Here is a 12,768-nt window from a genome sequence, read left to right as displayed (position 1 = left end):
ATCATGTCTACGGTGGAACTCGCATACACTCTGATGTAGCCTACATGTATGTATGTGTGTGTCTGTAATTATGAGCGTTTATTTTTATAATTATTTTTATTTTGTGTATTGTGGTCGTGGGTGACTTCTAATCTCGTGGGCATATGCAAGGCAGTGTGTGGTGATGTAACACACAAACCTATGTGAGGCTGTTCCTCTATAGGGCGCACGTGCACCTGCACATGCACACACATACACAATTAGCGATAGTAGTCGTTAAGTTACGTTATGTTAGAAGTGAAATGGGACGGAAGGATAGATTGGAGACAAAATTGAAGAAGAGAAATGGGAAGAAAGAGCTATCTGCAGTAAGCTTATGCAGTATCTGCTTGTAGACGGGCTTATTATAGAGGCATGTCTATCCCAATATTTTTCATTTTGCGTGCAGGGCAATGAGCTTCATATTCTAAACCTGAATTTTTCATTTGCATAGAATGTGAACAGTCTGTCTTCATCAAATTCACTTTTGACATGATGCAAGGAACATCTTTAGTCCTGCATGCATTTTAAACCATACTGTGTTGGGTGATGTAAGCTTAGTTAGTGCAGAGTATATTAACCTACTGGTAAATAACTTAATGTAATCCTGATTAAGCTTACGTGTAGTTCCAGCGATATGTATAGAGTAGTCAGGGCATATACATGTTTGTTTAGTTTAGAAGCTTGATAGTGTAGTTGCAGGTCCAGTGACACTAGAAGCCTGGTTGGTGAAGGCTGCTGTTTCTTACATCCATCTTGATGGTGGTGGTGATGATGTTTGGGCAAATCCAATTCCTCTGTACTTCCTACTGTCCATGACCCAGTCTCTTCAAAGCAGTGTGTCCAGGCATCTGGAGATGAACGGATCTTGAATTTGGCTTTATTGTCATGTTTTTGTTTTTTCTTGGAGGGAACAATTTGCGGGCTTCTAGTCCTTGGTCCCTCCTTTGCATACAAAAAAAAAAAGTGCAGAATCAAAAACATACATAGCATGGTTAGCGCACCTACAAAGATACAATTTAGGTTAAGCGCCCATGAGAGAGAGGGAGGGAGGGAGGGACGAAGGGGAGGGGGGCTGAAAGTATGAGTTCTTGAGAGCCTTAGTAAAAGCAAAATAGGGTTGGACGAGAGGACAGAGAGAGTGGGTGGAGGTGCTTAAGTTTTTTACCACGATGACGTCGCACCACACAAAATGGGGGGGGAGGGTCTGCAACACATGACATTATGCACGCACACACACTCGGTCACATAACTGCACACACACACACTCATAATCACTCAGATTTGTACGCACATTCTCAAAATCAACTCACGGCAAACACACACACACACACACACACACACACTCAAAATCATACCTAACTGCACACCTAACCTCACTATACCTTTACGACATTAATTAATACATGCAGGTGACAACGCGAATGCGCGCGCACACGCACGCACGCACGCACACACACACACACACACACACACACACACACACACACACACACACACACACACACACACACACACACACACATTAAGGGCACAAACCAGACGCACACAACCATCCACATCTGGCACAACACTTACAGAAACACAGTATGACACGCACACAGATCACACCACACGCATCACCCACACATACACATACATACAGATGTACATACACACCACAACGCCTGCATATACATTATCACACGCACATAGTAATTACACACACACACACACACACACACACACACACACACACACACACACACACACACAAAACTACCTAAATCGTTTCTGTCCATCTGTTTATCCATCTACATATCTACCATCTGACTAACATCATAACTTTCTACCTGTTTACACACATACCTATGTTTACCTAGCTACCCACCTGTCTAATTAGGCTCTTAATATCAATGGGGAGGATGATTGGTAACGAGAAAGAAAAGTAAACGGGAGAGGCGATTCAGTTAGTAACATTTTTATTCCCTTTTATTATTCCTCTAGTTACTTCCATATCTGTACCCATTTTACACTAACGTGGACCTAAAATGCCTTTTCTCTGTCATGAATGCTGTTGTAAGAATATATCAGCACTAGAAAATGATACACGTCGTGAAGAAATGCCATGGAAAGGATGTAGAACCATAGTATTCTTTTTATGCTTTTGAGCTAAGTGAAAGAAGTTGCAAGAGGACGAAAGAGTACGGTATAGTAAATTATGCATCAACTGTTCTGCTTTTTAGGATATGGCACTTGGATCTGTTGCGATGGGACCGATTTGTGTGCCTGAATTTTGATAGCAAGTTCGCATTCTTGTGAAAACTCTGTAGTCTGATGAGAAAGAGGAATAGGGTGACGCTATAGATGATATAATCGCCATAACTAATAAACAGGTTTTGCATAATAGGTAACAGAAGCATAGCTATAGTTTGTCTTCCTTAACTTGGCTAAGATTTTCGTCCTGCGGCTTATTCCCGTACCATACGTCAGTGTCGGCATAAGAGTCTTTTTCGAAGCACTTCTTCATGACTGCAGCTATATTTCAATGTTAATCTCATAACAGCTTAAAGGTCAAGATTTAGAGATGGCAATTTAGGCTGGTTTAAAGTGGACAGAGTATAGGGTAGAAGAGTAACAAGCCAAAGTAGAGAGAGAGTAGGAGTCAGAGAGAGAACTAGGCTACGTAGAGGAATTAAGTCCGTGAAAGTGTTTGGACAACGCAGCGGTGAAATTATGTAAGTTAATGGCGATAGTAATGTATCGTTAGACTGGAGTTTCACAGAGGTTGGCTAAGAGTAATCGTCCCTGACATTCTGGTGGAGGATTGATATGGGCAGCTGTTTCTTCAGCACGATGGTCAGCAACTGGGATTGCTTGTTTAAGATGCTAGGGAGCCTCTTCACACAGGCACCCAGTCACTTACAAATAGAACAGGCCTCAGTCCTGAAATAAATAAGTAAATGGACTTCGTTATCTTCGGTGCTAGTGAGGCCTTTGCATGTCATTATACAGTACGTCTATTTTTTCATGCAAAGTTGAAAGTAACAGATTGGTACTGTACTCTTGTCTTTCGTATGTACTACTCGAGTACTTTACTAGGACCTCATTCTTTGTTGGTGTGACAAGTGGGAGACATTATTTCAGGGATTCGTCTTACAAATTTAATCTGGATATCCTAAGCTTAAAGCTCACACACACACACACACACACACACACACACACACACACACACACACACACACACACACACACACACACACACACACACACACACACACACACACACACACACACACACACACACACCTATTATGTCATCTTCATTTCCTCATCACACACCTATAATCTCATCTTCATTTCTCTCATACCCTCGACCACATATTTAGCATCTTCCCTTGTCTCCTCCTCGTCATCCCCTCCCCCACCACCACAACTCCGATAATGGGTGGGTGGGCATATAGTAATTACATAAACTCTCCTGAACCTGGCGACCCTGACCGTCACCTGAGCGGCAGACAAAAAGCCATCCCACTGTAAAAAACCAACGTGGATGACTGATGACCGACCTTGGGTAATATGTAGCGTTTAAACTTGAGATTCAGACGGGAGCCTCGAAGGAGCTAATTTTCGCCAACATACGTAATCTTCATCACATTTGCGTAATCTCTGCGTGGCCATGTAGGGCAGCACTGACACCGCGCTTCATTAAATTGGTAAAACAGCTGGGGATGTTAACCATGTTTGCGGCGCAGGGTTCAAAAGAGTGTCAGCTTATTTGATTCAGATGTCAAGTATTTAGTGCCAAATGCAATAGAATGCCATAATTTTTAATATATTTAACGTTCACTCACTATATGGTAATTATTCACATGTGGGATTTTGTATCGTGCGTCTGGCAGCTCCGGGCCCTCTCACGCCATGACGTCATCAAATGTCTTCCCCTCACTCAATCTTTTATTTATTTTCCCTTCTTATCTAGCCACTCGAGCTTATTACTTCTCAAGGCCATGAAAAACAAAACTTCAATTGCAGTTTTCTGTTATTTTCGTTCGTTCTGTTTTGGCTGCAAGATGAGTATTATTGCGTAAAAGGTCATCGTAGTTAATGACTACACCAGACGGGCCCAGCCTAGTGCCCTTTCCGGGATAATCTTGGCGCCAAAAAGAATGTCTTCATATCAGCTGAGGTTAAAGGCGGTCATGGGAACAGTCCTACTGTAATTGGTACCACCTGTTGAGTTTTATATATTGTTGGTCGCATAAAGTGGATGTATTTATGGTACATTTCCTCTCCCTAGGCCCTAGAAAGTATAACAGCAGCAGCAACATTAATAATAATAATAATAATAATAATAATAACGTTAGTAATGATTGAAAGCAGCAGCAGCAGTAGTGGTGGTGGTCGTATTAGCAGTGCAGTTTCTGATTCCATGTAGAAGTGTTTGGAAATACAGGGCAATTGCTATGCATTTATTGATAATTGTATGCTTGTATTCGTTAACATGAGATACAGCCTACCCTTAAATTCTCTAGTTGTCGTGTCTAACAAGGTAGCTTAACTGAATGACAGACGCTTGTAGTAAATTATAACTCCTGGACACACACACACACACACACACACACACACACACACACACACACACGCACGCGCGCGCGCGCACTGTACGGTAATATATATATATATATATATATATATATATATATATATATATATATATATATATATATATATCAGAAAGTTTTAAGTGTCGTTACCTTTTGTTTAGGGTATGTAAATTTTCCTGGCTAGGATTGTTGTCTACTGTCCTTGGAGAGAGAGAGAGAGAGAGAGAGAGAGAGAGAGAGAGAGAGAGAGAGAGAGACTGTTACTTAATAGAACTTTAATGAGTAAGGACAAGGTGAGTGTGTGGGTGTTCAGGGCGACACTTCACCCACTCACTAACCCACTCACAGACTCATTCACTTGTAGTTACGATCGATTCCGTCATACTTTTTTTTTTTTTTTTTTTTTTTTATTAGGGAACAGGGGACGGGAGAATACTCTGTACTCTCTTTCCGTATTCCTAACTGCATACAGAAAGATATCAGACTAAGCCGACGTCCAGCAGAAAGACTTCCTGCACAGTGCGGTACATAACACACCAGCGACAACCTAAAATATACACATATCATGCAAGCACAGACGTCTTCACCCACCCATGAGTACCCGTTCCGCGAAGTGGAATCATCCGTTGCACGTAATCGTAACACTATTAACATTTTTAAAACTGTAAGATCACCGGCCAGTACTACCCCCACTTAACTCTTTCTGTACGTGAGTAATGTTAAATATTTCTTGGTAGCCGCATTGGTAAGGTTGGCTACAGTAGTGTCATAAGGCCTTAGTAGTAGTGGTAGTAAAAATAATGTTGCTTGCTATTTGTTTGACATCGATGATCTTGAACTGCATGGCACCCAGTGTCACAATTTATTACCATCAGCAAGTGAGAAAGGCTTACTCATGCATTCATAGCGAAGTTTTCAAAAACGTAGTCAAACTTAAGTCCCAGGTGATTTTACTCTAGGTGTGGCCTTTCGTCATATAAGGTTTAAAGAAGACCTAAGTAACTCGTGCATGAAGTGGAAAATCTTAGCTGTGTAGTTCCTGCTACCACATTACTAGTCTTTCTAGTTTTATAGTGACCTTGCGTCGTTAAAGGGTTCATTCCTGCTCATCCCCCACATGCAATTCTCCTATCATCATCATCATCATCATCATCATCATCATCATCATCATCATTAGACCTGCACGAGTGTCTTATCAAAATCAAGATAGTGTTGCGTTAGCGTGAAGTACAGTTACTGCATAGAATATAGCTCCAGTTATTAAACTTATATAAAATATGTTGGACTCCAAAGAATGAATTGCTGTCCCCAACCAGTCATAATATTATAGTGGATCCTTATATATATGCCCAGCTTTACATCCTAGCGCGGTAATTTAAGTGACGACTGGGGTGAGGAATGGACACACATCCTGGTAATTCACTGACGTCACAGGGAAGAGGTGATGTCAGAGGGGTGACGTCACAGGAGGGGCGACATCATCAAAGGAGTGGGCGGGGTAAGGTGAGAGTTTGGAGGTGATGCAAGGTGAGGTAACAACAAGCGAGCTGACCGGACATCACCACACCGCGCACCACAGCACTAAAACTCTGTGTCGGATGTTTATGTGCCCATTTGACCTCTCGATTAATAACCACATTCTGACGCAGTGAGTGGAATATCCAGTGGTATTCCACTTCTCGCACAGTACATTCACATCCTGCACTATCCCCATACACTCATATTATGCACTCACATTCTTCTTTTGTGTATTGTACACTCATACCATGCACTCAAACCGTGCATTCATACCATACACTTATACCATGCTTTTATTCCCAGCTCTGACAGCATGCATTCACACCTTGCACTAACACCATGCATTCACATTCTGCACTGACATTCTAGCTGCAGTCACACTCTGCACTTGCACTGCCAAAGGGACTTCAGCTCTTTTCTTAGACAAACAGTAGTACCCTGCCTCTGTAAAGTGGTATTGCCGATTACATGTTACGGTACTTCTGTATACTGTATGTCAGTAGAGGTGCACGTGGAGTCTAAGACTGCCTTCTAGCTTGGGCTTAAATTGGCTTCTCTCTGTAATGCGGTAACACGGGAAGTGCAGTCGAAAGGATGCAGTGCCAAAGTATTGGGTTATTCTTCCACTGAGTTCCGGGCAATAGGCTGCAGAAGGACAAAATATTCCTCCAGGATGCGATGAACGAAATACAGTATTGGGGCCAAACGCACAGTCTTGCAGTCAAAACCCTGCTGTAAGTAGAATTTATTTTTGTGGAAGTGCAAGACACGATAAGTTTCTGTACTTCCCTTTCCTTGTGCTTCCAGCTAGAACAAAATTATTTATGACGAAGGTGAGTGTAAGAATTGTTATATATGTAAAGGAGGATTCGTTGTACATCTTTCATAGCTAATTACCTTCCATATTACACATTAACATCCTCTTGTATGCAATTGATATCACTTTAGCAACTTATTTTACATCAGTAGCATACATGAGCATACTGAAGCGATAATGTGAGAAATCGGTGAGAAAGAGGTGCTACAAAGCCCCCTATCCCACTTATTATACAGCCCTAAATGCATACTGTGGTTCCCGTGGCTTCATATTGGTGGTTGGAAAGAAAGGAGTGAGGCAGCGTGAAGCAGGCAGGTGCGTAAGGAGCACTTTTGTTGACGGTATGTGCATTCTGACTCATACATGGATTCCCGAAACATTGTGTGTGGGTTACTGCTATCTCATCAACCCCATTCCCTTCACTACGGTACTGCCTCCACATAACTCTCTCTCTCTCTCTCTCTCTCTCTCTCTCTGCGCGCGCGCGCTTGACAAAAAATGAATCATCTTAGGGAACATTTCGTTCGATGCTCACCTTTGTGACAGTTCCTTCAATACGTCATCGTATTGGACGGATGGGCGTAATGCCAGTGAGATTCAACGCAGTGAATAAAATATTGGCTCATGCCAGCTAAGGAACCCTAGAACTGCACTAGATTAATTATCTGGACTAACATGACAATGAAACAAGTATACTGCTTATATAGTGAAATACCCGCCGTGGCGAACCACCACCAAGACGTCGCGATCCCCACCCGAGGAGGAAACCACGGAGGAGGTTGGTAAGGAGCGCGGTTCGTCCGGGCTAGAGGGACATATGTCCCCTATGATCCCGCGCCCGTATTGCCCGCAGCAGACCCAGCGGGAAGATTTCAGTCCGGGGTCACTACCTCAACCAGACTAGGCCTCGACAGGTTCGGGGTGGGACTAAAGGCGCGTTTTGGTGAGGCCTAAGGCTGAAGCCTGGCTTCGCTCTTTGGTTTAAGCCAAAGTGGCCGCGCAAAAACAGTACTCGAGCCGTACTGACGAATGTAAACAAACACCCCGGTCAGCTGACGACGCAAAGCAGCCTGGCAGATATTGGAGAATCAGATATTTTCGATCTAAGCAGTAGTTCTTCCCTCCAGATGGGAACTTTTCCGTTGTTTGCAGAGACACAAGAGTCTGTGACTGTTCTGTCCACTCTTGTAGAGGAATACATGAGCCAGGTCACTGTGTTGTCGTCTTTAATGGCAACAGGCACTAGGTACATAAAGCAGCTGTGTTAACCACTGGAAAGATGAAGGGCATTATATAAGGAAAGCTTTAAATTTACAAACTTAGGGTGCTTGTTGAGAATGCTAGGAACAAGGTACTCTCAGTGACAGTGTATGGGAAAGAAGACAGAACTCTTATTGATATTATGGTGTAGTGGTAGCAGGCTTAATAATAATGCTGGAGACAACATATTTATGACCATCATGTTTGTAATGTGGTCAAAAAGTTATGTTGTTGAGACAACACATTTATGACCATCATGTTTGTATTGTGGTCAAAAAGTTATGTTGTTGATGGTAGGAAACAACTGGAAACATGGACTGTGAGCATTGCACCTTGAGAGTAAATGTAGAAAAAAGAAAAGTGATGGTTATTGAGAGAGAAGGTTACTCCCATTGCTATGTTGCAGTGAATCAAGAGAGACTGGAATTGGTGAAAGAGTTCAGTTACTTGGGTACAGTGATAGAAAAGAGAGGAAAATGTGCAAAAGAAGTTGAAAGTAGAGTGACAAGGAAAAGTAGCTGGTGCAATGAAGGCCTTGATAAAAAAACAGAGGATTGAGAGTTGCAGCTGCATGAGGCTTACATGAAGGAGTGTTAGTGCCAACTTTAACATGAGACTGCAATGTGGCATGAAAATGAAAAGTCAAGAGTGAGAGCAACTAAGATGAGACTGCTAAGAAATGTATGTGGAGCACTGAAGGTGGATAGATACGAAATAATGTGATTCGTGAAAGATGTGGAGTGAGGAAGTCGGTAGACACCAGAATCGAAGAGAGTGTACTGATTGGAGAGAATGGATAACAATAGAGTGGTGAAAAAGGTATAGCCGAGTGAATTTGAAGGAGGGAGGAGATGAGGTAGGCCAAGGAGAAGGTGGAGAGATATGGTGGATGTGTGTGAGGAAGAGGTTTGGAAGTCTGTGAGGCTAGGGATCTGACAAGAGATCGAGCTGGCTGGCTGGATGTTGTGAGGAGAAGTGCATGATCAGGGATTTGGCACCCCTTTTTAGCGTGGTATCGTCTGGATTGACTCTATTGGATACGTTTGTGTGAAGCTACAGAACATGGTGAATGTTTTTAACGTATCCGATAGAGCCAGGATTCTGGTGGCTTGAATGATGAACGTATGGATTGGGCAAATTTGGGCTGTCTGGATGTTGCCACTCCTCACTCTGCCCTAGGGTGGGAAAGGAGGTCCTATTTCTTGAAATTTCCCAAGTTGACCTGTCAATGAAGTTTCAATATCTAACACTGAAAATGCTTGGAAACTGTAAATAAGCGCAAAATTTAATTTTTCATACTGAAAGTATTATTGTGATTGTTATTATTTTTGTATTTTATTTTATTTTTATTTTTTTTGACAGAGGAGTTTAAATGATATTCAGAGTTTGCCAGAAGTGCAGATGTTAATTATAAAGTTCCATAAAATCATGACACAATTATTGTGTTTTTGACACCTGGAAACGTAATAAAAACATCGTTGAAAATACAGAGATCAAATATAATAGTGACAAATACAATAGTGACAGGAAATGTGTTGCAAATCCTGGTTACAGAATGCATATAATAATTGCATTAACTATCAGACAGTAATGAAGAACACACAGTATTTGTATGATATCATATAAACTCCAAAGATGCATGAATGTGAGAATATGTGCTATAATAAAGGATTGTAAAACTGAAAAAAATAATTTACCAGCTACTGCTGCTCTGTCTATCTATCTATTGCCAGACATCTTAATCCCATAAGGGATGGCCACAAACAAATTGCCTCTATGTTGCCCTGTCCAATGCCATGCTCCCAGCTTACACACCCCGTTCTCATGTACCTCTCCACTCCTTCCCACCATCTCATCCTTGGCCTTGCCCTCCCTCCACCTCACTCACACACACACTCCTCGTCAGTGTCACTCTCCATCTTCTCCACATGACCAGACCACCTCAGATTGCTTCTCGTAACGCTTCCTATCCCATCTACACCATAACGCTCCTTCACATCCTCATTTGTCAGTCTGTCTCTCCATGTGACTCCACATGCTCCTCTCAGATAACTCATTTCCATTGCCCTCTCTCTTGACTTGTGTCCTTCCAACAAGGTCCAAGCTTCACTTCCATATGTTAGTTGTTATCACAGTACTGTCATGCAGTAACTTTTTCACCTCCATGCTCACTTCCCTGTTTCTTATCACTGCCCTCAAAGAACCTGCAACCTTTCTTCCTTGTTGTACCCTTTCAAGCACTTCACCCTCCAAACTTCCATCTTTACTCATCACACTACCCAGGTACTTAAATGCACTCACATTTTCCATTTCCTCCTCATCCAATCTCACTCTGCAGTCACTGACTTCACCTCTCTCAAAGACCATCACTTAATTCTTCCCTACATTCACCTTTAGATTCCGTTTCTTACACACTCTCCCAAACTCATCCAACAAGACTTGCAGCTCCCCTTCGTCTTCACTTAACAACACAGTATCATCTGCAAACGACAGTACAGAGAGTTTTCACACACTGCCCTCTGTCATTAGGGCTGGTCCAACGTCTGCTGTCCTACCTTGTATCTCTTTTATAACCCCATCCATATACAGATTGAACAACCATGGAGACATGACATGTCCTTGTTTCAATCCAACCTTCAAAGAGAACAATTCACTCAGTTCCCCATCCACATACACTGCAGCCTTAGCACCCTTATACATACTCTTCATGGCTTTCAACAACTTCCCATTTATTCCATGTATTCCTAATACTTTCTACATTCCTTGTCTATCCACCCTGTCACATGCTTTCTCCAAATCCGTGAAGCCACATACAACTTCTGTCTGTTCTCTAGAAACTTCTTCACTAAAGACCTAAGAATGAATATCTGATCTGCACAACCTCATCCCTCCCTAAAACCTCCCTGTTCTTCAACTAATTCCTCTGTTATTTCCCTAACTCTGTCAGTAGGTCTCCTACCATACACTTTTTCCCCTTTTCCTTTGTACAGGGGAATGATTATACCTGACTTCCAATCCTCCGGGACTCTGCCTTCCTCCCAGGCCAGTCTGCACATCTTCCAGATCCATTCTACTGCCAGTAATGATACTTCTCCACCCCATAGTATGAGAACCCCTTATCTCAAGCCCATCTCAGGTCTTTCTATGGTGTGTGTTCCTTATTGTGTCTTCACTTTCTATTAATCTAACCGTGCCTGTGTGTGTTTCTGATACACAGCATATCATAATGTATGTATTTAGTTGGTCTGTGTTATTGTCAAAGGGAAAATTTGGGATTGCACTTGGGATGCCCTGTACTATAGGGTAAATCCCATAGGTAGTGTGCTTTTGTTATTGTGCAAGTTCTTTATCACACACCAAGTCTTGTACCAGTTATGCATGATAACCAAGGGATCACAGTACCGTATATAAACGTGTGTTGCCAGGTGAGCTTGACTGCAACATTTTCTCTCATTTTTCTGTGTCTGTCCTCATCTCTTCCTATTTCTGCCATCTTTTCTGTCACTTTTTGTTAATCTTGTTTTCTTTTTCAGGTGGCTTTACATTGATTGACAAGCCAAAAAGGTTCCTAGATGCCAGGAAACCATTTACAACATTGGGTGGTAACTATATAACCAACCCATACATGTTCCCTATGTGTCAGCAAGTGGGTTGGTGGTGGGTTAGTTTCCCTCCATATAAAATAACTAACTTGCAGCCAAACGACCACCTATTACGGGATTATGGTGTCTGGCAATAGTTATATAGGTAGATAGACAAGTACAGTATCCTTGAGTTAGTGAGTAATGTGGTGTGGATGGTTTTCAGGAGTAGAAGGATTGCCATTGCTGGTGACTCAACTCTGGCCATTTCTACCTCTTCACCAAGTTAGCCGCCATCCATGACTGGACTAAACCACATATCTGCAGTTGGTACTACACATCAAGTTAAGCCATAGTGGAACAAAGGTTAGTATTGCTTTGCAGTTCTGTAGCAATTATCAGTCATTGGTATCATTATCCATGTGTAGTTTTCTTTGGGGCAGAGGGCAGTGAAATGGCAGGGGCAGGGCGACAAGTAGGTGATTTGTCAGTGCCCACCCCTTACAGGATTAGGGCGTCTGCTTAGATAAATATAGTTTTCTTTGGCACAGGATGTTAAATATCCAGAACTATAAAAGGAGGCAGGTAAATGGGAAGGTTTAACAGAAGAGTAACGAGTAAAATGGGCTTTACATCCATTTATTTTTACTGTCAATCTTTTAAAAATTCTCAGCTCCATTTAGAAGGCATTACTATCTATCTATCTATTGCCAGACGCCTCAATCCCGTTTGGGGTGGCCACAAACAAATCGCCTCCAAGTCGCCCTGTCCCCTGCCATTTCACTGCCCTGCTCCCAACTCACACCCCCCTCTCTCATATACCTCTCCACCCCATCCCTCCATCTCATCCTCGGCCTCCCCCTCCCTCTTCCCCCCTCCACCTCACTCACATACACTCTCTTCGTCAGTCTTTCACCCTCCATCTTCTCCACATGGCCAAACCACCTCAGTGTGTTCCTCATAACGCTTCCTATCACATCCACACCCA

Source organism: Coenobita brevimanus, chromosome 86, assembly GCF_032717465.1.
Source record: "Coenobita brevimanus isolate Jiangsu-jjx chromosome 86, ASM3271746v2, whole genome shotgun sequence".
Lineage (NCBI taxonomy): Eukaryota > Metazoa > Arthropoda > Malacostraca > Decapoda > Coenobitidae > Coenobita > Coenobita brevimanus.
This window is presented reverse-complemented; position numbering follows the sequence as displayed.